The sequence below is a fragment of the Sorex fumeus genome, unplaced genomic scaffold (genome assembly GCF_029834395.1).
Source record: "Sorex fumeus unplaced genomic scaffold, SorFum_2.1 ptg000044l, whole genome shotgun sequence".
NCBI lineage: Eukaryota > Metazoa > Chordata > Mammalia > Eulipotyphla > Soricidae > Sorex > Sorex fumeus.
Genome location: NW_026606101.1, coordinates 33,551,359 through 33,576,866, shown reverse-complemented (window position 1 = coordinate 33,576,866; position 25,508 = coordinate 33,551,359). Strand labels below are relative to the sequence as shown.

The window sequence follows — 25,508 nt, the reverse complement described above, 5'->3', positions numbered from 1 at the left end:
GTTTTTTTAATCCTATTTTACATATATAAAAATTTAATTGAAAAATCAAGGTAAATAATCATAAGGGTCATACATATATACATATGTATAATATACACTAAAATTATGTCTGTGTAGCTGGCACAACCTTAAAAGCAATAGATGATTAAAAATATCCAGATGCCAATTAACATTTGAACAAACACATGAACTAGCCAATATTTAATTAAATTAAAATAAAACAATACTTAGAAAAGACTGAGTAATAGTTAAACTTCAGTGTCAAGCACTGTCAACGTCAAATTACATATGAAAAGTCTTACAAATATCCATGGTCCTAATCAGATTTTTACATTTCCAAGAGATTACATATTGGTAAATTTGGCAATAGGAGAAATGTTTATAAATTGGCAGTAAAAATAAACTACCAACAACAGGGGATTTTGCCTAATAAATTATGATACATTAACTCCCCGAAATATTATGCCACCATTAAATAGTAATTATGAGAAAGTTTGATTACATAGAACATACTGTAGATACAGTGTTGAAGACATGAACATTCTATTGTATTTACCACCATGTCTACTACATAGTAGAAATCACAAACAATAAACACAAACATTTTGGAAAAAAGTGGAAAAACTACTAAATGCCAAATGTTGACTTAATCTCTAAGAAATGAGAGTTGCAGAAAAATATATGTTTTGTCACAAAGAAATTTATAGAAACTTACATCAACATTAATTTAGCCAAAAACTGATATGTGTTAAGTTTCTACTCTGTAATAATTGGTTTTGATCATCTGTTTTTCTTGTGGGTAGTTTTTTCCCATGCTCTTAGCAAAAATAAGTCTTGTCTTTCAACACAACAGAATTTCAATATTTTAAAGGTAGAAAGTAAAGGTAAAGGTAAAGGCCCTCCCGTTGTTCATTGATTTGCTCGAGCAGGCCCAGTAACGTCTCCATTGGAGATTTTGTTGTTACTGTGTTTGGCATATCGAATACATCACGGGTGCCTTACCAGGCTCTGCCATGTGGGCGAGATACTCTCGGTAGCTTGCCGACCTCTCCGAGAGGGGCGGAGGAATCGAACTCGGGTTGGCCAAGTTGGCTGCGTGCAAGGCAAACGCCCTACTGTAAAGTAGTAAAATATTTTACTGTCTCTTATTAATAAAGTAGCAAGATATAAGTAATAGTAATAGGATATATTTAAGACCCAAGTTATATTATTTAAAATTCTATTAAAACACATAATTCCTTTGTGATAAACAATATTTTATTGTGTGAAAAATATTTTTCCTTTCAGATATCATTTTAAATAATTTTAATTATTGAATAATGTTAATAACTTCCAAACCTATGATGTCTCTCTCTCTCTCTTACACACACACACACACACACACACACACACACATCACATCACACACAGAGCTTGACAGATAACTGAATAACTAAATTAAGAAAATACTGGAATAAATGCACTTTAAAAACTGGTATTCAAATGAGGATATCAGTTCTAGCAAACTATACAGAGTAAAATCAGAAACTAAAAGTGAATGAACACAGCACTCAGCTACGTGAGTTTGTTCTTAGAAACTTTAGGCACAATGACCACGGATTTTAAAGGCTTCTCACCTAGTCTCTACCATATTCCACAAAATTGGTAAACATAATCTGGTAAGACCTCTACCCCTCATACCCTTCTGAGAGTGCAGATGGGTTACAGGCACTGTGGACAGAGAGGAGACAAAGGTGCTCATGTATGGTGCTTTCTAACTACCTATTGTATTTCTTTCATTTTTTCCTCCTATATTAACAGCCCTGGATCAGCCATGAAAATGAAAGAACTTCTATTTTTGAAAATATATTTAAAACTTGGAAATATGCGAGAGCTCTTTTTGTGCAAGACTGGGTTTAGGATTACGAGGAGTTGAACTATTTTACAACTCTTAGGTTTAAAAGAAAACGCTTAGCTTCTTTTCCAGTATAGATGTAAATAATCTTCTTCAATGAAATGAAAAAAGATTCATTTATGTAAAATTAAAGATTAAAACAGAACTGAAACATTCACCATTTTTTATCTAACTCAGAAATCTCATTCCAGCATCTCATAAGTGTCATTATGCATACTTCCTCCAATGCTTTTTAAATAAAAAAATTAATATTCAATTTACTCATGACTTAATAAGTTAAAAGAAGTTTTAAAAATATGTCATTATATATTTATACAGAATTTATCCTTTTGGAAATTATTATTTTATACCACAGAAGTCCAAATTGAAAACATCTTACAAAGTAAATGACATACTGTAAAATGCCAGGACATAAAAAAAAAAAACACTTTGTTTTATTTAAAGACTACAGTGATATTACCGTTTGGACAAAGGCAGAGTGGCATAACAGCTAAAAATAAATAATCATGGCTTGGATTTTGAGTCATAACTTCTTCGTTCATTGTAAAGGAAATCAGTGGAACAACTAATAACTCTTTTATAAGATCTAAAAAAGAGTTAACAGCATTTAATCAATGTCAGTTTCCAGGGTACTTATGCTGTATAATGATCATTTAATAAAATACTTTTAGGAAATGTATACTAAAATATTTAATTAAATTTTATTCATATACCATAAGTTTATAATTTTATTAATTTTAGAAGTATAGCTTTATACCCCAGTACATGTGTATGCTATACCTATGCAAACCCAAGTTTCTGGTGCCATTAAAATGACCCTCCTCCCCATATTTCTTTTCCTTCTGGCAACTATCAGATATTTCTTAAAGTACAACAATGGAGGATATCAAGAATACATATCATTCTCAATTCAAAAATGAATTAATACAGATATGATTGATAAATGATGAACTTTTAAAAAAATGTGATAAAGATTACAGCCTGGGAACCAGTGAAGGATATGCTATACATATCACAATGTTTTTATGATTTTTGTGTAAGTCTAAAATTATTTCAAGGTAATGCTTAAAAATAATACTACACAAGAGTAAGTTTGAGTTCTATCCTTAATACAACATGTATGCTGCCCTATCACTATCAGGACATTTCTAGCTATTGAAGATCACAGTCACTGTCCTCCCGTTGTACAGCAATTTGCTTGAGCGGGCCCAGTATCATTGTGAAACTTATTATTGTGTTTGGCATATCGAACACGCCACAGGTAGCTTGCCAGGATTTGCTGTACGGGTGAGATACTCTTGGTATCTTGCCTAGCTCTCCAAGAGGGGTGGAGGAATCAAACTCGGGTCAGCCATGTTGGCTGCATGCAAGATAAATGCCCTACCCACTGTGCTATCGCTCCAGCTTAGCTACTGATGATAAATAAGATAAATACACACAGAGACACACACACAAACACACACTATCCACACCTCCAACCCAATGAATCTTGAAAAGATTCAATTTTCTAGCAATATTACTACTATCTAATGGGGCTGGATTTCACGACAAATGAGGGATTGGATATTTTCCAAATTGCTCCTTAAAGACCCACCCTGGGAGTACTATACGGCAGAATGGGAGACTGAGATAGAAATGGGAAAATGAGGGTGTAGGGATGGGAATCAATGTTCATGATTGCTGGTAATTAACAAAGCATTTTTCTCCCATTTTTATTGTGACCTCCTGTCCATCCTGCTTCCTTCCCCTCCCTTTCCTTTCCCTTCCTATACATCTGGCAATTTTCAGGGCTTACTCCTGGATCTGCACTCAGGCAAATTACTAGCACTGCTAAGAGAGAGTATGAGGATTAAGGTGCTGCCCCCAGAACTGACCCCATTTATATTCAAATACCCAATGACTGCCACCAAGAGTAATCCTGAGCACTGAGGCATGAGAAAGCCTTAGGCACTGCTAGGCATAGGGAAGGAGGGAGGGAGGGAAGGAAGGAAAGATGGAGGGAGGGAAGGAGGGAGGGAGAGAAAAAGGGAAAAAGCAAGGAAGGAAGGAGGGAGGAAGGGAAGGAATGGAGGGAGGGAAGGAGGGAGGGAGGAAGGGAGGGAGGGAGGAAGGGAGGGAGGGAGGAAGACAACCTAGAGCTCTGTTGGTTTCCAGTAGCTTTACTATTATGCACAACTGAAAACAAAAATCTTTGTTTTCCAAATGAGAATGAAGACAAGAGCTACCAGAACTTATGGGCTGCAGCGAAAGCCATTTTAAAGGGAAAATTTATAGCTCTGCAAGCATATCTCAGGAGAGAAGAAAGGATGCACATAAAGAACTTAACTTCACAGCTCAAGATCTTAGAAAAGGATCAACAAAAGGAGCCCAAATTGGGCAGAAGGAACGAGATCATAAAACTTAGAGCAGAAATCAACAACATGGAAACCAAAGAAACAATTCAAAAGATCAATGAAACCAAGAGCTGGTTCTTCGAGAAAATAAATAAGATAGATAAACCACTAGCAACACTCACAAAGAAACACAGAGAGAGAACCCTAATAAATTGAATCAGAAATAAGAATGGGAATATCACAACAGAAACCAAAGAAATTCAAAAGATCATCAGAGACTACTTTGAAAGTCTGTATACCACGAAACAAGAGAACCTAGAAGAAATGGACAAATTCCTGGATTCCTATCATCTCCCAAAGCTGAATCAAGAAGATATAGAGTACCTGAATAGACCTATTCACATCAAGGAAATTGAAACTGTAATCAAAATCTTCCCAAAAACTAAAGCCCAGATCCAGATGGATTCACTTCCGAATTTTTCCAAACATTTAAAGAGAACCTATTGCCAGTTCTTCTCAAGCTTTTCCAGGAAATTGAAAAAAACAGAAACTCTCCCAAACCGTTTCTATGAAGCCCATATCTCTCTAATACCAAAAGGAAACAAAGACACCACAAAAAAAGAAAATTACAGGCCGGTATCCCTGATAACACGGAAGCGAAGATTCTCAACAAAATACTAGCAAATAGAATTCAACAACTCATTAAAACGATCATACATCATGACCAAGTGGGATTAATCCTGGGGATGCAAGGATGGTTCAACATTCGGAAATCAATCAACGTGATCCATCATATCAATAAAAAAAGATAAAAATCATATGATCATATCAATAGATACAGAGAAAGCATTTGAAAAGAACCAGCACCCGTGTATAATGAAAACCCTCACCAAAATGCGGATAGAGGGGACTTTCCTCAATATATTTAAAAACCATCTGTCACAAAACTACAGCAAACATCATCCTTAATGGGGAAAATCTGAGAGCCTTCCCCCTAAGATCAGGGATGAGACAGGGATGCCCACTCTCCACTACTGTTCAATATAGTACTGGAAATACTTGCAATAGCAATTAGGCATGAAAAAGATATTAAGGGCATCCAGTAGGGAAGGAAGAAATCAAGCTCTCACTATTCGCAGATGATATGATACTATACTTAGAGAACCCTAAATCCTCTACCAAGAAACTCCTAGAAACAATAGACTTGTATAGTAAAGTGGCAGGCTATAAAATCAATACCCAGAAACCCATGGCTTTCCTATACGCAAATAGTGAAATAGAAGAAAGTGACATGAAGAAAACAATCCCATTCACAATGGTGCCCCAGAAAATCAAGCACCTGGGAATCAGCTTAATTAAGGAAGTAAAGGACCTATACAAAGAACACTACAAAATGCTACATCAGGAAATAAAAGAGGACACGAGAAAATGGAAAAATATCCCCTGCTCATGGATGGGGAGAATTAACATGGTCAAAATGGCAATACTTCCCAAAGCACTGTACAAATTCAATGCGATCCCTATAAGGATACCCATGACATTCTTCAATGAAATGGAGCAAACATTCCTGAAATTTATATGGAACAATAAGCCCCCACGAATAGCTAAAGCAACTCTTGGGAAAAAGAAAATGGGAGGAATCAACCTACCTAACTTCAAGCTCTACTACAAAGCAAAATAATTAAAACAGCATGGTACTGGAACAAAGGCAGAGATGCAGACCAATAGAACAGAGTTGAATATACTGACATCTCCAGCCAAGTATATGATCATCTAGTATTCGATAAGGGGGCAAGAAAAGTGAAATGGAGCAGGAAAGCCTCTTTAATAAATTGTGCTGGCAAAACTTGACAGCTACATGCACAAAAGTGGGCTCAGATCTCTGCCTAACGCCATGAACAAAAGTAAGATCAAAATGAATTTATGACCTCAACATCAGACCGGAATCCATGAAGTTCGTTGAAGACAAGGTTGGCAAAACCCTCAATGATACTGAAGCTAATGGCATCTTCAAAGATGTCACACCACTGGCCATGCAAGTGAAAACAAAGATAGACAAATGGGATTACCTTAAACTAAGAAGCTTCTGCACCTCAAAAGAAACAGTGACCAAAATACAAAGACAGCCTACAGAATGGGAAAGCATATTCGCCAAATACACATCTGACAAGGGGAGGATCTCAAGGATATACCAGGTGCTGGTTGAACTCCACAAGAAGAAAACACCCAACCCCATCAAAAAGTGGGGCAAGGAAAAGAACAAAAACTTTCACAAAGAAGAAATCCAAATGGCTAAAAGGCACATGAGAAAATGCTCTACATCACTAATCATCAGAGAGTTGCATATCAAAACAGCAATGAGATATCATTTCACACCACAGAGACTGGCCCACATCCAAAACAACAAAAGCAACCAGTGCTGGAGCGGATGTGGCAAGAAAGGGACCCTCCTTCACTGCTGGGGGAATGCTGACTGGTCCAACCCTTTTGGAAAACAGTATGGACTATTTTTAAAAAATTAGAATTTGATCTCCCATTTGACCCAGCAATACCACTCCTGGGAATATATCCCAGAGAGGCAAAAAAGTATAGTCGAAGTGACATCTGCACTTGTTTGTTCATTGCAGCACTCTTTACAATAGCCAGAATCTGGAAAAAACCTGAGTGCCTGAGAACACATGACTGGTTAAAGAATCTTTGGTACATTTGCACAATGGAGTACTATGTAGCTGTTAGAAAGGATGAAATCATGAAATTTACATACAAGTGGTACTACATGGAAAGTATCATGTTAAGTGAAATGAGTCAGAAAGAGCAGGATAGACACAGAAAGATTGCATTCATCTGGGGAACATAAAGCAACAAAATGGGAGACTAACACCCAGGAGTGGCTGAGACTAGTACCAGGAATTTTGCTCTATCACTTGGAGGCCAGCCACACGTGCTAGGGGAAAAAGAAGCTCAGATAGAGAAGAGAGAACCAAATAAAGGGTGTTGGGAGGATCCTCTCAGGGTAGGAGAAGCATGCTGAAAGTAGACTATAGACCAAACATGATTGCCACTCAATGCCTCTCTTGCAAACCACAGGACCCAAAAGGAGAGAGTGAGAACAAGGGGGAATGCCCTGCCACAGAAGCAGGGTGGGAAGGGGATGGGGGGTGGGAGGGATGCTGGGACCGTGGTGGTGGAGGATGGGCACTGGTGGAGGGATGGGTACTTGATCATTGTGTGACTGAAACCCAATCACAAAAATTTGTAAGTCTATAACTGTACCTCATGGTGTTTCAATAATAAAAAAAAAATCTGTGTTTTCAACTACCCTGGAGTTCAACCTGGCTGCTTGGAAGCACACGATCTGACAGTTCTGTCCCTGCTAATAAAGACTCTAAAATAGCTTAGCATTGTGTTTTGACACCAAAAATTCACCATGGCGTTAGAATTCAGCGTGTTAGGAAAGCAGCAAACTATAAAAATCCAAAAGGTTTTTAAATATTAATAACACTTGAATGGTTTTCTTCCCAGATGGCCACACAGCTGACTACAATTCCATCCTAGAACCCTCTGCTGTTTATCCTCTAAATGTCCCCAATATAAAACAGTTTAAATCTTTTGTTACTGCTGTAAAAGTTGATCTACTGTGGGACAACATAATTAAGTGTCAGTGCCTGAATGTATGGAGTGAGAAGCAGATAGAATAATCCAGGATGTATGTCACTAATAATTCAGTTTATGATTCAGTGATAATGGGATTCATGACTATTAGGAGGTCACTTTAATAGAAACTTCTTAGCTCAAAGACCAGGTGTGTGGCCATGCCAGGTCGCACTGGTAGTAGTTCCTATCCCTGTGAGTCTCACACTCTATATTTTTTATTCCATGAAACTGTTAAAAGCCTATGTCATTTTCCAAGTACAATTTCAGTGTGAAGTCAAGCAGAAAGAAACAACAATTTGATTTGAAAGATTTGATGTTGTTTTGTGCTTACTCTTGTAAGAGTTGTGAAAAGGTTGTTCATTCAAATGTATTTCACAGGGAAGTGACTGTCCTGATGTTACATTTTCTAGCAGTGCCTAAAGGTGAGCCCAGAAGACTAACTAGATTCCATGTCTAAGCAAAGTGAGAGATGAAGGGCAAGATAGGGGGTGGCAAAGAGGAAGAAGTGAAGGAATAGGAAACAGAAAAGGCAAGAAAGAGATGATGAGTAGAAAAGGGAGAAAAGAAAGGAAGAGAGGAATTTTTAAAAAAGGAATGATTTAAGGGCAAGGAGAAGGAAGTATGAAGAAAAGGCTATTATATGGCTTAAACTACTTAAAATCAGCAACACCACCAAAGTAGAGATATTGTACTTCCTGTACAGTTCTTGGACCAGAGCTTCATCTCCCTTAGAAAATGCTTAGGAGGACACAATAAACCCCCATTCCCTTCCTTTTCCTCTATTTTTATAACTGGAAAAATTTCTTTCCAGTTGGTACAGCATTTTGTTTTTCCCCTTTAAAAAGATGGGAATGGCATATACCGTGTGAGCCCCAGGTCTATGTAAGACCTATGACAGCTCTGAGTCTCTCTTATTGATCTTCTGAAAGTTTATATCTCAAAGAGACAGCTTATTTACATTTATGGGTTGATGAATTTGGGGGTGTAGATTATATTGCATTGATTATCCCTTTGGCCACTTCTTAAGTTACAAACAGCTGAGGTAAACATTTTCTTGCCACCTGAAAATTGCCCACTTCAAACACCACAGAAGCCTCCATGAAACCTTGGGCACTTAAACAGACTATGTGTGGCAGTTCATCTCAGAAGTGCACAGATGTAAGCCCCCAGAGGCCATTAGCGGTTATGAGTTAATGAACAATGACTTCAACTTCATGATTTTTTGTAGGAACCATTGGCATGCAGTATACAGTGTTGCTTAGTAGAAATGAATTCCAGGTTTCAACAGTTCTTTTCCACCCCTTAAGTTAACTTTCCCCACTTCTTCACTTTGATTTCTGGGACAGTTTTCCAGAGAAACTATATTCACACTCTATTAACTATAATTTCTTATTTTCTTTTTCTTGATGCTCCAGCTTCGGGGTGCCTTGCTGACTGGGTGAGATGGTGCACTGGGTTAGACAATTCTCTAAGGTGCTAAAATACTTGCCTGGAACACATATCACATACATACATCAACAAAGCTAGAGTTCACACTCAGAACCAGCTTCTTTAGCTTGCTCTTACCCTCCAGAAAGCAATGTTTCTCTGCTCTAATAACTTCGAGACCAGATTCTATGCACCTAATGACAGTCCTATACCCTAAAGTCTGTTAACACTCTTCAGCCTATACAATCAGAAGCTTACTTACCATGTCTTGTCTTTGTTTTCAAGTAGAAAGCAAAAAAGGGATTTTTACTATTCATCCTTTTCTTTTCTCCAGACTCGTGGCCCCAAAAGCATAGTGTGTCTACTCCTCTTGGACATTGTGCATAAAGATACATTTTTTATTTTAAGATTTTATTCATTTTTATGGAGGGGGCAGGTGAGGGATGACACCGAACACTGTTCAGGGATTACTCCTGGATCTGTGCTCAGGGATGTCTCCTGGTGATGCTCAGGGGCAGTATTCAGTGCTAGGAATTGAACCAGGGCAAGATACATGGAAAGCAAGTACCTCGTCTCCTGTACTATATCATTCTGGCCCCTCAAATACCTTTTAGTTTGTAATCTCACCTGTTTATGCTTACATTCATATATATATATATATATATATATATATATATATGTCACTGTCACTGTCCTCCCATTGTCCATCGATTTTCTCAAGTGGGCCCAGTAACATCTCCATTGTGAGACTTTGTTGTTATTGTGTTTGGCATATCTAATGTGCCACGGGTAGCTTGCCAGGCTTTGCTGTGCAGTGAGATACTCTCGGTAGCTTGCCGGGCTCTCCAAGAGGGGTGGAGGAATCAAACTCGGGTCGGCCAGGTTGGCTGCATGCAAGACAAATGCCCTACCCACTGTGCTATTTCTCAGCCCATATATATATATATATATATATATATATATATATATAACCACTTTTAAGTTCTTTATCTTAGGTTCCATATGCAGCAGAATTGAAATAAGAAGTGAATATAAATAATGGATCTTTGCTAAATGAATGCATGCAAAGATGATGCTATAAAATGAATTCTAGAGAGGATAAAAGGGAAGAATGTTGATGTTAATTTGCTCTAAGAATGCAGGGGGGGATTCTTGAGCATTTCTACTGAACATCCAACTATATGCCTCTAGTCTCACAGCATCTACATCCTTACTAACCACCCATTATTTTCGTCCATATATTTGATAATGAGAAATAGTAAGAAGTTTGCAGTATAAGATGTCAGAAGGAGAGGCCCAAGAGATAGTACAGCAGGTAGGGTGTTTGCCTTGCATGCAACGGGCACAGGTTCAACGTCTGGTGCATCATAAAGTCCAGTAAGCCTTACCAGAGTGAGTCCTGAGAGCAGAGACAGAAGTAAGCCCTGACCATACAGAGCATAGCTCCAAAACAAAAGCAAAGAAAAAAAATCAGAAGAAAAAAGGAGACATAAAAAATGGTTTCTTAACCAATAAGTAATAATTATAAGCAAAATAAGCAAAAAATAATAATTAAAAACATGCACTGTCATTGTTTGTGAATAGATTTCACACTTTAATTTTTAAACAGAGGTTACGTTAAAGTTGTATCTTAAATATATATGACAAGAGGATTGAAAAATGAGTCAACTAAATGGAAAGAAGGAAGTGGTGCATATTTGAGCCTCCCTATATGAACAAGAGTCCATTTTTCATTTTGGGCTCCAAAGACATCTTTTAGTGTGCACTGGGAAAGGTAATTCATTAAATGAACCTAAGGTTAATGCACCTTCAAAAGAGAACAATTTATCTCCTCTTCTTCAATCGGAGCAGGCCAGGAGTTTCTACAGTTAGAAAAATTTTTATCCTAGTGTGATACCCCAGTAATGATCTTGGGTTCCCTGAATTTCATTTATCTCATTCATTACACCCACATGATGAATGTATTTGATGGGAGGGTCCTCTACTCTTCCCAAGCTAACACTACGTTAGTTCTTCCTTAAACACCAGGAAATGTTTACATTATACCATATACACAATCTTCCCGTCTCAGTCCAACCAAAATATGGCCAGAGAGGTGTCAAAAGGAAGGATATACTTGTTTAAAGAGTTGGACATTACTTAAAATGATAGCAGCATATTTAGTATATAGTCAACAATAGCAAAGATAAAATATGGGATTAAAATAAAATGATATTTTAAACAATTGAAATTAAGGGAAATTAGCAAAATCACAAGGAAATTTTTTCATACTGGATTTTCCTAATTTTAGATTTGTCTGGTCAGAAAAATCAATTTATTATTTATGTAATATCTCTTAATATACACTCATGAATATATTACATATTGCATACCTATATATATAAAATCGTACAAGTACATACAAACAACAAATATGTATGGTTTGCTGTGGATAGATCTCACGTCTGCTGTAAATGAGGATTAACAGTCTTAAAGATTAAATATGTATGTAAAATTTTATGATAATATATGGTAAGATCTGTAAGAGTAAATATTTTATTGACAGCTATGAAGCAATGGAAGTAGAGAACAATTCTGCCTATAAAGTTAGACCTTTAATTAAAGGTAAGTTAAGGATAAACTTCAAAGTGATAACAGCCTTCCTCACTTTTGAAAATATAAAATATATTTTGAGGCAGCAAAATGATTCTCATCCAGCCACGTGTGTTTCCTGGGAGTCACCATTATTTCAGGGGCTGGGAATAAAGCCCTGGTCACTGTCTATGCCTTAGGTATCTTTCACCTAATCCCTCTGTGGCAAAGTTGAAGGTTCCATACATCCCCATCCCAAAGAATGGCCATAGCTATTAGCTAAGGATAATGTGAAAGTGGCAAGGGGGGTGGGGAGCAGAGGAGATACTTTTCTTTCAAAGTGAACAATCAAGTGCAACTATTTCGAAAGAATACACAAGTACACTGACATGGCTGCCAAGCAAATCATTTGAGTGTTGTGATAACAAATAACGTTAAGTATCATTGATTTATTCAACAAAAGTGCATGTTTTTATTTCTAAAGTTACATTTTTGTTACAAGTAAAAGAAAAAGTGTCTTCTTCTGTAGTCACTCAGGGACTGAATCTCCTGGAGACGCTAAATTGGAAAGGTTTTTCAATTATTATTTTTATATAATTTTTATAATTATTTTCAAATATTATTTCCAATTATTATTTTTCAATTATTACTGGAATAAGGGAGGTATGGTAAATATATCACTATGCTCAGATTTATTCAGCCAAATAAAATTATATGATGATACTGAACTTTAAAGAGTTCATGAATGTGAAATGCTATCATGTGGCTAAAAGGAGAAAATCTAGAAATATTTACTAAAGAGAACTAATGTCTATGGCATATACCAATCCCCTTCAGTGATAAATCCTTTTTTCCCACCTAAGACTGAATGTAAATCCTCACAGTTATATTAAGCTCTGATTATATAAGAGGGGGGATTAAAAATTGTAATGTTAATTTGCATATGCATACATATATCTATATGGTTAAGAAAGCCATATTCCATTGAGAATAATGTCTTGTAAATAGTTATTGTCATAGATTACAGCTCATTTGAAGAATCACAAACCAACCACACAGTGAGTTTTTATCACCTGAGTCTCAAGGAGTAATAAATGTTTCACAACTTAAATGAGGCATCATCTTATGACCTAGTATAAAATAACAAAAAGCACATCTTAAAAAATATGAAGGGGGGACAGCAAGATGGCAGCCGCCTCGGAGCTTTTTGGAAAGCCAGGTATGAGCCGGTTGTGATGGGACGACTAAAACCTCATGGGAAGGGGGCGGTACCCGCTCATCCTTCATGCCCTACTGAGGCTACGAGTTGCCCCCCATGAGTGGCTCTCCAGCCCGGCCATGGTTCTAGAGCCACAGAAACCAATCTTATAAATATCTGAGTCTTGGCAGAAATACTTCCAGGCTTAATAAGTAAAATATCAGAAATCCAAAATCACGCGGCCACGATAGCGGCTGCGCGGCATCATTTGGTTCTTGTAACCAGCTGTAGAAGACAAATTATTTCACGATGTCTTTTCAGCAGGTCTGGTTTGGGTGTGTAAACTCTAAATAATAATGGTGCATCTTTTGTTGAAACAGTGAATCTAATCAAAGTAGATAGAGTGTTAACTAGAATTCATCTGCCTCACAGGCATTGGGAGAGTTGGGAGGGGGGTATATTGGGGTTCTTGGTGGTGGAAAATAAGTACTGGTGAAGGGAAATGTGTTTGATGATTGTGTGACTGAGACTGAAACCTGAAAGCTTTGTAACTTTTCCCACAGTGATTCAATAAATTAATTAATTAAAAATATGAAGGGGAGAATATAGACTTTCACACAAAGTTAAAAGTATCACTGCACTGCACTGTCCTCCTGTTGTTCATCGATTTGCTACAGCCGGCCCAGTAATGTCTCCATCGTGAGATTTGTTACTGTGTTTGGCATATCGAATACATCACGGGTAGCTTGCCAGGCTTTGCCGTGCAGGTGAGATACTCTCGGTAGCTTGCTGGGCTCTCTGAGAGGGGCGGAGAAATCAAACTCTGGGCGAAAACAAATGAAAAGAATTAAAAAAAAAAAAAGATTGCCGGTAGAGAAGAGCCGAGGAGGTTGGACATGCCCATGGGGGTGGAGGGGAAAGGGCCCGGGTCAGAACTTAGCCAGGTGTGATGGGCGGGGCCTAGCCTCTGATACTGGCCAATGCGTCTCCTACCACTTTGGCTCAGCTGCCTCTCTCACCGCAGAGCCCCTGTCCAACCCTGAGTCTAGCCCCGCACCATCCATGGTGCCCTGCTGCATCCCCAGACTGACTCGGCGCTGCCGCCTGAGCAGTGGGGTGCCACTCCGCTTGGGGCTGGCTCTGGTTGCCCCCACACCTCCCCTGGTGATCAGGAGGCAGATGGAATGACATGAAGGAGCCAGAGGCAGGGGGTGGTCCTGGGTTCCCGGTGGCCCGGCCCCACCGCAGGGTCCCCCCAGAGGTGGAGGGTGGGCATGGGAGCAGGATCAGGTCCCACGCATATGCAGCTTTAAAGACAAAGCTGAGGCCTTGAGGAGAGCTGATGGGAGTGGGAACAGACTCCCCCAGATTTTCCCTGGGAGGGAGCAGCCCTCCTGGCCCTGAGCGTCCCCTCCAGACCCTTGAAGGCCGTGACTCATGGCATGGTGGGGAGCTCGCGTGGCCACCGCCTTGCTGGCACCGGGGCTGTGTGTGGTACCGGCCAGGGAAAACTGCAAGGGCTGGGGGTCCCAAGCGTGGTCTCCTCAGTCCCCCACACTGCTCTGGCGCCCCTGGCCAGAATCCAGCCTCCCCAGGGTCAGCTCTTCCCGGAAGCCCAAAGTATATTAAAGCGCAACCAAGTACTGTCCTAAAAAAAGTATTACATCTGGCTTCTTTAGAAATCACCAGCACAATAAACAGAGGGTCTTTTATAGAAATCCAAATCCATGATCAAAATCAATTAACATAACTCTAATATGTTAATACGTTATGTGAGTTTAGAGATACAAAGGTTTGAATATATACATTTATAGATATTTTAGTCTTCTATTTTACTCTGATATTTCTTTCAACAGTGACTTATATTCAGGATGGGAGACGTTGAAATAAGTTTTGACACATGTGCTTCATTGGAGTCTCTCTCTCAGTTAATGTTGGGGGAGACTCCACAGCAGTGCATAGAGTCTGGTTGGGTATGTCCCTGATATATTTTGATAATGATGTGGGCCTGATAGTTCAATGCTAAATTCTAGTGTCAAGGGTGGGTAACTGATCAAATTTATAGGCTTCACGCATATACAACATCCTTTACTTAATTTTATGCTTAGATAAGAAAGGGGTCAACTCTACTACCTTAAACACAGGTAAATATAGCAATCTTAGGTCAAAGATGACTTGCATGGTTTATGATAAAGCAATTAATATGCACTTAAAATTATGTCTAAAGTTCCAAGCATTCACTATTTCCATTGAATATTTTTTAAAAAATTTAATATTTTATTCACCGTGATTTACAAAACTGTTGATAGTAGCTTCAGAGAGTCAATGTTCCAACTCTAAAATGACCAACAGTGTAAACATCCCTCTACCACTGACCCAAGGCTCCTTCTCTCCAGCCACCAGCCCATTTGAAGCATTGCAACAGGCACTGGAGAAGACAAGCCCCGATCTTGCAAAGCGGCCCTGAAAAGAAACCTCGAAAGAGGGAATATCTGGGCAAAGTTGGCAAGAACAGGGTGTCAGCCAGCACCAGGTGTTTGGCCTTGAGCCTCACTCAACCCCCTAGTCACATGCTCCCAAGACACAGAAACTGTCATGTACACTTAGCAAGTCATCCTAACTGCAGCAGCTTCTAGCCTTGAATGGGATTGGACCAGGGCAAAGCAGAGTAGGAAAGGTAATAGGCCAATAATGTCAAACTTTATGTGACTGGACATTACTGTAAGCCAAGACCCTCTATAAAATATGTGTGCATTTGGCAATAAAGTGAACAGCCATTAGCTGCGCCCGGAGGGTATTTCTCCACATGCCCGTTATCCTTCCTCCCCAGTCTGCCTGGACCTGGTGTGTAAAGTGTCCAGGCACTTTGGGGAAAAATTGTTCCCCAACATGCCTCCTTAACAATCTCTATTTTTTAAAGTTACATATTATAGTCTGGGTTACATGATTACCATAGAGGTGAATCTCATACATTAACCATTGGGATCTCCTCATTCCTCCCCACTCCCCATCATTGACTACTGAGTATTGGTTTGAGTTTTGTAAACTGGGGAGTTTATAAAAATTCTATACATTTTATGACTGTGTGCATCCATTATATTTATTCATAGGGAATTTGGGGGAAAAATCTCTTGTCCATTAAGGAAAAAAGAATAACAAGGAGGGGAGGCAAAATTCTTCCCAGTTCTTGCTAGAGAATAATAAAAATTGAGCAATCAAATTCCGAGCACACAGAATAAACTCATTCATGGAAAATTCTGGAACTAATAAATGACATAATGGTAAATTATGAAAAACCCTTAAAGGATAAAAGTAATTAACAGTGATGATAACAATGATATTTGTACTAATCATCACAACATGTCCATCTTCAGAAATCTCATATTTTAATGTTCCTTTTTAGAAGCACCATTGGCATTTAATCAAAGATGCTGGAAGAATATTTAGCAAAACTGATTCATGGTCCAAGTGAATGTATAAGCTGGTGGTTGTCACTAGGAGGCTCCAGGGTCCAGTGAAATGGTTCCAAAGGACATGCTGTGCTATGATCCTAGATGTTGGAACATGCACACAGGCTTTTTACTTCCAGACCAAGTTTTGGCTGGTCCAGTAATGGTTCTATCAAACAAAGGCTTATATCAATTTTTTAAATAATCATTTACACCATGAACTGAAAAAAAAGGTTTTTGTTGTGGGTTTCAGTGCTTTATAATTTTATTGTCTTTGGTAAAAAGCATATGTTCGCAGCATGATTACAAGTATCCCAAAATTCACAGCTGAAGAAGATCATGTGAAACACTATAATGTGCTTAAAGTCAGAGTCTGCAATTCCATACCCAGTCCAAGGGACCCACATAACAGTATATTGATACTTGCTATTTTTATCTGTTAAGTCTAAAGTGAGGGATCTCAACTTTGTTCACGTCACTAACTGGTTTGACAATCCGGTAGGGCCTGGACTGCTCTCGTAACAGTGGTTTCAAGTTAGTAAAATCTACAGACTTTAAAGGAAATTATATTAAAAAGATTTCTCAAAAATAGAAATACAAAGGTCAGGATAGCCTCAAAAGAGTGGAATACCTGGTGTGCACGCAAGGCCCTAAGTTTGCTCCCCAACATCACTTGAACCCTGGTTGCAGTGAGGTGTAGCTCTAAGCAGAACCCTAGTGAACACCATAGCTGTTCTCTGAGCACCCGAGAACTGGACTGAGCTCATATCACCAGGAATGAGGACTCCTAAGCAAAACTGGGTTTGGATTCTATAAAATAATAATTTAAGAATGTATTTTTGGTTTGGGGATGACACCCAAAAGTGCTTAGAGGTTACCTCTTATGCATTGTGCAGGGATCACTTCAGCATGCAGGCCACAGACCCTATCCTATGAATTAGCTGGCAGAACTTGGAAAATATGTTAATAGTTTGTAAAATAACAGCCATAACATAAATAGTTTATGGTTAATCATTATTAACCATAAAACTGTCAAAACAGTTGAAATTGCAGTATCTAATTTTCTTTTGCTGTTTTTTTCTTTTTGGGTCACACCCAGAGATACTCAGGGGTTACTTCTGGCTTTGCACTTAAGAATTACTCCTGGCAGTGGTTGGGGACCATACAGAATTCTGTGGATCAAATCCGGGTTGGCCGCATGCAACACCGCATGCCCTACTGGCTGTGCTATCACTCCTGCCCCTTCTTTTGCTTTTAGGGCCAGACCTAGCAATGCTCAGAGGTTACTCCTCGCTCTGCTTTCAGGAATTACTCCTGGAGATACTTGGGTAGACCATATGGGATGCTGGGGATTAAACCCGGTCAGTCATATGTATGAAAAGTGCCTTGCCTACTATACTATCTCTCCAGCCCCTCTAAGTATCAATAAGACTAATAAAAGTGACTTTTGCAACATATTGTAAAAAGACCCGTGATTTCTATGGGTAGCCAAAAGTCAGACACAATTGTGACTTTGGGAACTTGAGGCTTCTATGCATCATGAAGGATATAAAACATAGCCAGTAAGGCCAGAGTGACAGGGCCCACACCCTAGCACCTTATGTGGCCCTCTGAGCCTACCAGGAGGAATTTCTGAGCACAGAGCCAAGAATAAACCCTGAGCACTGCCGGGTGTGGCTCAAAACAACCACAATAACAAAAGGCCAGACAGAAGTTAGTGAACAATCAAGGTGTCATTTTTTTTTAATTCCTTGGATTCAGATTTTGATTTTTGGATAGATCATAGATTCATTTACTTAGTGATTCTGTACGTTTCTGAGTGCAGAGCGGGTTATTACTAAGGAATTACTCTTGCACTCAGGAATTATTCCTGGCTTTGCTCAGGGATACAGGGATGAAGCCAGGTCAGCTGTGTGTGAAGAAAGTGCCCTATCCACTATGTTACACTTCAGCCCTGATCCTAGATGTAAAACAGATTAACAACCTCTAATAAAACATTCACACAGTACCATTTTACAATGAGTGAACATACCACCCTCAAGTACAACTTATTTAGCACCTCCCATCTGCTTGCTGTTGCACTAAGTCCAGGAGAATATACTGTGATTCTCACTGTGTGAAAACTAGATTTTAAGTAGGACAACGAAACCTACATATGCTGAGATTTGAAAATCTCAAAAGAAGTAAAAGAAGAAAATAGAATTCAGATCACAGGAAAACATCAGCTAGACCCTGCTGCTAAATGAATGGTAAATGCACAAATGCAGATGTGTAGAATGTGGTCATTGCTTTGCTGGACAAAGGGAGTATAGGAAGAATCATTCGCACAAGTAACTTTGCAAATGTAGTTGAAAAGTCATACACATAAATCAGCCTGGGTGGGGGGTGGGCACAAAGTGTGAAACCTGATATCACCCAGGCATGGGATAAATAGACTAAGTTTCAGTGAACTCCAGGGGGGAAAAATAGTGTACACATCATGCTCAGCATAAAGGGAGGTCTTTGGGCAAAGACTCCATTGTTCTTGGTTTATGTTCGTTTTACAACCATCTGCAAAAACACCCATATACATACCCAAGTCTTCTGCTGATATAAATGGTTCCAAATTTCATTTGCAGTCTGGTAAACAAGGAGTCATTTCTTATGAGTAAGTGATATATGATACTACATTCCTAAACTTTTTCTGCACCAAATTTCCAACAGAAGTTGAATGGCCACTTTGAAACTTAATGATAAATGGTGGAAACTCATTTCCTTCTGGTATTGGTGTCAGAACAAGACTCATTTAGCAAACAACAGATTGTCAATTCTGAACTAAACATGAGAATGGCATCTGCTCCATGGACGCTGAGATTTCTTTGTCTGTACTGAAAATGTTGATAAAGGGAGGGAGGGAAGCCTATGTAATTTTAGCTTAGTTATCAGGGCATCTAAATTATTACATTTATAAATAAATGACACAGTAAATTTAATAATAGGTAGCAGTTATTTGAAACTAACTTCCTTTAAACAATTCCTAAGCTAATAATGACCATATTATTCAAGAATATGACATAATTGACTTGAAACATAATACAGTTCATTTTAGCCCAGATAAATGATACAGCATATTACTTATATGAAATCAACACTTGTTACAGTCAGGACACTGTAATTTAAGACTAAATGTTGTGAATTCCTTGAAGCTAATCTATTTGGACACATCAGAATGAGTCACCATAGAAACTTTGAAAAAAAACAAAGAAAATAGTTCAAAATTATATTACATTATCACTGTACTCTAAGCTTAAAGTCTTTTTTGTGGGGGAGGGGAAGTATGGTTCGCATCACATCCAACTGTGCTCAGAGCTTACTCTGTCTCAGCTTAAATTTTTTAAACATTTTTTTCCGTGTGGTGTTGGAGTGATGAGCATTAGAAATCACCAATAGTAGTGATGTAAATCGCAGAACCTTAATAAACTATAGAACTAAATTAAAAAACGTTCTGAGTAAACTTATGAGTGACACTGACTACTTCTTTATTGGGGGAGGGGCAATTGTTGGCCCACACCCAGAAGTGCTTATGGGCCATCCCTGGTTCTTAATTGTTAAGCTTAAATTCTTAATAGCTTATGATGATTATTTTTTAATCCTCAAATCAGGGGTATGTGTTTATATACTTCTTATCAGAAACTCTTTAAATCATCAACTTGACAAATGTTTATGGGAACCTCCTCAATGCTTGGAAGAAGGGAGGACTTGAAGACAAATAGGCATGATCTACGTTCCCAAGGATCTTGCAGTACTGTAACAAGATAAGATGTGTAAACAACCAACTGGTGTCAAGTCCCAGGAGGTAGAAGAATCTTCAACTTTGTCTATACTGTATTTAGCAGTCCTGAAAATCATCCTCATATTATGATTCAGTTATTTGAATGTCTCCTAAGTAAAGCACCAGTACTTAGAGGAAATAAAGGGTATTTTATCACTATGTGTCCAGTTTTTAAACTATAGATCAGTAAGTACACACACACACACACACACACACACACACTAGTGGATGGACAAACAGGTTTGCTTTAGTTAGTATTGCTGAATGATACTCATTTAAGGTTTATAAATTGGTTCTTTTAAATTATCATATTTTTCTCCTGAAGAGTACAGAAAAATTATCCACCATGACTTCTCTTCTTTTCACATATCTGGAAGTGGAGGAATTGAATTGGTAGAAACATATAACAAAAAGGTCAAGTCACCAAGTTTACTCCTTGCAGGAAAGCCATCAATGCAGGATGATAGTTCATTGAGAAATAAATTTTCTCAATGTTTATTTCAAGTAGAGTCTGGGCTGCTTGTTACAGCAGGGTGCCTAATTAACTAACACATCTGGGGGTTATTACTGATAGGTGGAAATTTATGTGAGATGAGGAGGCTGGTGGTGAAGGAAGTTTTTTTTTTGGGGGGGGACAGAGCCATATAAAATAGATCAAACTATGAAGGGAACAGATTACTTTATTTTCCCTGAAGATACAATGTACCTTAGATTGTTTAGTTAGGAAAGCAAACAGCAGAGACAACAAGCTGGTGAGTCAAATTTGTTATTACATTTTATTTCTATAAAGTAGTAGTGGTCTATGCAGTTTTTAAAAAGAATTCAATGTAGTTTTGCAAATATCTTTTGAAAGGTGTGTGTGTGTGTATGTATGTGTGTGTGTCTGTGTGAGTGTGTGTGTGTGTGTGTGTGTGTGTGGTGTGTTTATTGATTTTAACCAGCTGTGCTGAATGGTTTGGACTGATAAGCATTCATGTAATGCATGGATTCTCTAGTTTTCTATAATACTTGATACTATCTTACATCCAGCCTGCCAAATTACAGAATATGTATATGTTTGCTGTCGTTTCTTTTAAGTCACTGAGGTTGGAGATCCATGTTGTGACCATGTGTTTATTTGATGGGTAAGTCTCATCTTGTTCTTTACAGCAGCTCATTGGGAGATGCATTTTTTCATATTTGGGATAAAATAAAAAAGAATTTTTGTTCAGAATGTATTTGGGAATGACACTCACTGATGCTTAGATGATATGCAATAGCTAGATTCTAAAGTATAATGTTTACCCTTTATAATGGGGAATGTGAATTTTTTCTTTCTTTATCATTTCTGTATAGACAATTTTTTTCCAAAATGAGAGCTGTATTTGAGTGATACAGGAATTTTGAGTGCACTGAGGAAAAATAATCCAGTAAAATTATGCATGTTTGGCATATTAAATCCCATTTTCGATTACCTAGGAATGAACATATGGAATTACAGTGATTTCCAGTTAAAATAAGTTTGAAATACATATCTTTTCTTGTTTGATTCTAAGTCCCTTTTGCTAGTCACCAATATTATAAGATATTTTCAAATCCTGAAATCTGAGCACCATTCTATGTGATCTATTAAAGACAAGAAATTCAATAAAGCTTGCATCTATCTATCACCTATGTATACATATACAGATAGATACAGATATATACATATTGCTGGAAATTAGAGTGAGAGGAGGTAAGTAGTTTCTATAAAAATAGCTACCATTTTTATAATAAAATAAACTAAGTAAAACTACCAATTGAAAAAGAAATAATGCATTTAAAACTTGTAACTCAGGATGGCAATTTACCATCCTGAGTTAGTCCATTATATATAGATATATATGTATATATTCTATAATGTATATTACATAATTATATAATTCAGAATATATATAGTCCATAAATTATTTTAATTTGTACTATTCCTCCAGATACGTTTGTGATTATGTTAATAAAGAACATAAGAATAAAATCACAAGTATGTTTAATATATAGGCTGACAGTGCCTTCTCCTAAATGTAGTATTGACTTCTCCCAAATGTCACATCAATTAGAATAAAACTGATTGAATAAATAAAATAATTCAGAGTGAATTAATTTTATATTATGCAATTTCAGCTGGACCAAGTTTTTCTCTAAAAATTTCTAAATTTCAAGTAGGAAGATATTCTACTAGGGAAACATACCTGCATGCCCCTAAATAATGACTAATGCAGATTTGCTCTGAGTTAAAGGTAAAATTTTCTATGCTCACTGGCATAAATTATTCTTCTCACTCTAGGCTTTAATAAGTGAAAAATTAGGAAACTCAGATTTAGGCTCTTCAATCCAGATAAATCAATTAGGTTTTCTGCCTCATACTTTCTGACCTTGCTTTAGTTGTTTTCGGGTCCATGTTATTACACAGTTTCCCATCACCTACAAATAAATCTAATTTTAGAACAGTTTACACCAGAACAGCTTATGCTGGAAATTAAAGTTAACTTTACACTAATTGGTAGCTTTATTAATCCAAACACCCAGGATTTAATCCTTGCACTTCATCCTCATATTGCCCACTAGATGAAATTTTAGTTTGTTATTTGGCAATTACATATTTGGAAAACAAATATCTGAAGCATATCAGAGTAGTAGTGATCAAAATTAGATATAAAATTTTAGATTACTTCATTTTGTCTGTTCTTTTGTTAAACCATGAAACTGACTTAAGGTTTTAATTCTATTCAATTATATGGCAAGACTGATAAGGATTTTTATACTCACGGAGCATTATACAAGGTACTTATTTGGAAATGTCATATTTTTTTCAGGGCAATAAACTGACCCAACAAAAGGAAATTTATCTTAAGCAAAATTTTTACTAAATTTAGAATGTCAAGAGAGATAAACAATCTACTTTTAGGAAATAATTAACTGCAAACTTGAAGGACTATCATTTCCAAGATGAATCCTATACATTTAACTCCCACTTATATCTATATACAGTGTTTAACCAAGGGTATGATACCACATGTTGGAGGGGTGCCAGAATGATACAGAGGTTGCAATTGGGTAAGTGATGCACTTGTGAGAATAAGCATTTTCTTTTTACCTAAAGAAAGTGTTTTTCTACAGGAGATGCTGAAGTGATTTTTTTTTTCCTGAAAAGGAGGTGGTAAAGTCAAGTATGTTTGAGAACCTCTGTGCCATAGGAATCATCCTGCTGTCCTTATAAAGGACAAAGTAAAGGGATGGACTTGGTGTCATAGGGGAAGTATAGCAATTTACAGAGACTTCAAAGTGAAAGTTTACATAAAAATATCAGAGGGAACTCTCTATAGTAATTTAAGCATGTTAAATACCAGAACAAAACAAAGTTCTAACTGGCCAGACCTTGAATTAAAAAGAATCTGAAAAACATGGTATATGTGAAAGGAAAGGAAAAATAGAATATTTATGGTTTAACATTATGAAACCATTATCCGAATACATGGCCACTGGTCTTAAGAGAAGTGCATTTCATTTCACTGACAAGTGCTTGCTTATGACTCTGATCAATAGTCAGAATAGAATATCTAAGGATAAACCTTCATATATATAGTCAGCTATTTTTTATAAAGGAGCTGAGAGTATGAAATGGAATAAACACAGGCTTTTTAATAAAGGGTGTTGGGATAATTGAATAACCATACACAAGAAATTAAAGCTGTATCCATAACTCACACTTTACGCAAAAGTCAATTTAGAGTGAATTAAAGACCTTGAGATCAGACCTGGTTCTATCAAGAACACTGAGGAAAATATAGTCAGAACATTCAAGACCTAGACCTTAAAGGAGTCCTCAATGATATCATGCCACTGGCAAAGGCTATAGAATCAAAACTAAACAAATGAGACCACATCTATCTTAAAATTTTTGTATGGCAAAAAAAAAAAAACAACCCATGAGCTAAAACTAAACAGCTGAGTAGTGTTGGATTAACCCTAAGTGTTATAGGCTTCATCAGTGAATTGCCCCTTTTCCTCTCCCAGAGAAACTTACTGTGCTCTTGCTAGCAACCCTAATTTAGTTGAAGTTTATCTTTAACCTTTCCTTTGTATTTTACCTCTCAATGTCACAGTTCCCTGAGTCAGTCTTGATTACTTATAAGCCAAAACTTTCTGGTAATTCTGAACTTTGTATTTTAGTAGTTGTTTGTACTTGAAGTGTTGTGTATTTGTACCTGCTTTTCTATTTTCCCTAGAGTCTTTTTATATTTTCCTACAGAGCAATTTTCTCTGGCTAAACACAGAAAGACCATTCATGCTATGCTCCTAATATTTGGGAGTTGACTGACTCTGAGATATATCTACTCGTGGGCATCCATCCTAATTTCTTGACTCGGGCTTCAGTTGCTGTAGTTCCAAACACCCCAAAAGGAAGGTCTTGCCGTGGTACTGGGATGGACCCAGGACAAGCTACTCTGATAAAGCTACTCTGGCATAGAAATGGGACAGTGTAGACAGTATAAATACATGGTCTTGATGGAAGTTTTATAACACAGAATCCCCATGAGAAAAGACAAGTGAAATGGCCTGCGGAGATTTTGTCTGGGATTTACGGTAAAAGCCTTGCTTGTTCTGAGAGCCCAGAGAACTAAGTGTTGGAATCTTGTCTCTTACTGTGTTTACCCAAACAGCTGAAAGTATTGATAACAAATACAACTAGGGAGAAAGATAAAAGCAATGTAGATGTCCTTGGGAGACAGAGTACTTCCTTAGGTTAATCTCCCTAAGAGAATTTCCTATGTTTTATGTATGTAAATGATGTATGTAAATTTATATATGTTTTGTCTATGTAAATGATCAATGACACCTATGTCCTTACCTCAACCCTCTCAGATGTTTGATAAGTATGCTAGCAACTCTGCATTAAACGGGCCATTTTCATCATCAGGCTGTGGTTCCCCTCTCTGGCTCTCTGCTGGGGAGGCTTGGGGAGGACAGGAGATGGCTCTGGGAAGCAGACTGGGAAGTGACTCTCTGCCATGGAACACACAAGCATTGTCACAGCACAGCTCATACTTTGTGAACTCACATCATGGGAGAGACTATTTGCACTCAACATCAGATAAAGCATTGATATCCAGGATCTATAAAGTACTCACAAAGATTAAAAAAAACTCTTAAA

At 37.6% G+C, this 25,508-nt stretch overlaps 1 protein-coding gene across 2 annotated transcripts in view; it reads right to left on the bottom strand.

The window, feature by feature from the left end:
- The window catches only part of MACROD2 (mono-ADP ribosylhydrolase 2), a 2,391,823-nt gene that overhangs the window by 1,060,957 nt on the left and 1,305,358 nt on the right, over positions 1 to 25,508 (bottom strand). The gene's annotated exons all lie outside the window — the stretch shown is intronic.